Below are 1,618 nucleotides of genomic sequence, written 5' to 3'. Positions count from 1 at the left end.
TTTACTGCACCTAATTCCAATTTACATGGAAGAAGCATCTCCATTCCTGGCATTGGAGCAAACAATTTTGAGCTGAAACCTCAATTAGTTTCTCTGATGCAACAAAACTGCAAGTTTCATGGATTCCATCTGAAGATCCTTTTCAGTTCTTAACTGAATTCTTGTAGATTTGTGATACTGTTAAGACTAATGAAGTAGATCCTGAAGTCTACAGGCTCATGCTTTTCCCTTTTGCTGTAAGAGACAGAGCTAGAATATGGTTGGACTCTCAACCTAAGGATAGCCTGAACTCTTGGGATAAGCTGGTCAAGGCTTTCTTAGCCAAGTTCTTTCCTCCTCAAAAGCTGAGTAAGCTTAGAGTGGATGTTCAAACCTTTAGATAGAAAGAAGGTGAATCCCTCTATGAAGCTTGGGAGAGATACAAGGAACTGACCAAAAAGTGTCCTTCTGACATGCTTTCAGAATGGACCATCCTGGATATCTATGATGGTCTGTCTGAATTAGCTAAGATGTCATTGGATACTTCTGCAGGTGGATCCATTCACCTAAAGAAAACGCCTGCAAAAGCTCAAGAACTCATTGACATGGTTGCTAATAACCAGTTCATGTACACTTCTGAGAGGAATCCTGTGAGTAATGGGACGCCTCAGAAGAAGGGAGTTCTTGAAATTGATACTCTGAATGCCATATTGGCTCAGAATAAAATATTAACTCAACAATTCAATATGATTTCTCAGAGTCTGAATGGAATGCAAGCTGCATCCAACAGTACTCAAGAGGCATCTTCTGAAGAAGAAGCTCATGATCCTGAGAACCCTGCAATAGCAGAGGTGAATTACATGGGTGAACCATATGGAAACACCTATAATCTCTTATGGAGAAATCACCCAAATCTCTCATGGAAGGATCAACAAAAGCCTCAACAAGGCTTTAATAATGGTGGAAGAAACAGGTTTAGCAATAGCAAGCCTTTTCTATCATCCATTCAGCAACAGACAGAGAACTCTGAACAAAATACCTCTAATTTAGTAAACTTAGTCTCTGATCTATCTAAGGCCACTCTGAGTTTCATGAATGAAACAAGGTCCTCCATTAGAAATTTGGAGGCACAAGTGGGCGAGCTGAGTAAGAAGATCACTGAAACCCCTCTTAATGCTCTCCCAAGCAATATAGAAGAAAATCCAAAAGGAGAGTGCAAGGCCATTGATATAACCATCATGGCCGAATCCAAGAAGGAAGGGGAGGACGTGAATCCCAAGGAGGAAGACCTCCTGGGACGTCCAGTGATCAACAAGGAGTTTACCTTTGAGGAACCAAAGGACTCTGAGGCTCATCTAGAGACCATAGAGATTCCATTAAACCTCCTTACGCCCTTCATGAGCTCTGATGAGTATTCTTCTTCTGAAGAGAATGAGGATGTTACTAAAGAGCAAGTTGCCAAGTTCCTTGGTGCAATCATGAAGTTGAATGCCAACTTATTTGGTAAAGAGACTTGGGGAGATGAACCTCCCCTGTTCACCAATGAACTATGTAACGACCCAATTTTCAGTACGCCTAGGACATACCAGAAACTGAGTGCTACCAATTTGTCATCCTATATATTATCTATTATTTATTA

The 1,618-nt window shown here is 40.9% G+C and overlaps 1 non-coding gene across 1 annotated transcript; it reads right to left on the bottom strand.

Annotated features, from left to right (window-relative positions):
* Window positions 1–350: 350 nt before the first annotated feature.
* On the bottom strand, window positions 351–458 carry LOC148548326 (small nucleolar RNA R71). The gene has a single exon (XR_015898869.1). It is a non-coding gene; the product is annotated as a small nucleolar RNA R71 (small nucleolar RNA).
* Window positions 459–1,618: the final 1,160 nt, after the last annotated feature.

Source organism: Arachis ipaensis, chromosome B8, assembly GCF_059453495.1.
Source record: "Arachis ipaensis isolate K30076 ecotype BB chromosome B8, ASM5945349v1, whole genome shotgun sequence".
Classification (NCBI taxonomy): domain Eukaryota; kingdom Viridiplantae; phylum Streptophyta; class Magnoliopsida; order Fabales; family Fabaceae; genus Arachis; species Arachis ipaensis.
This window is presented reverse-complemented; position numbering and strand designations above follow the sequence as displayed.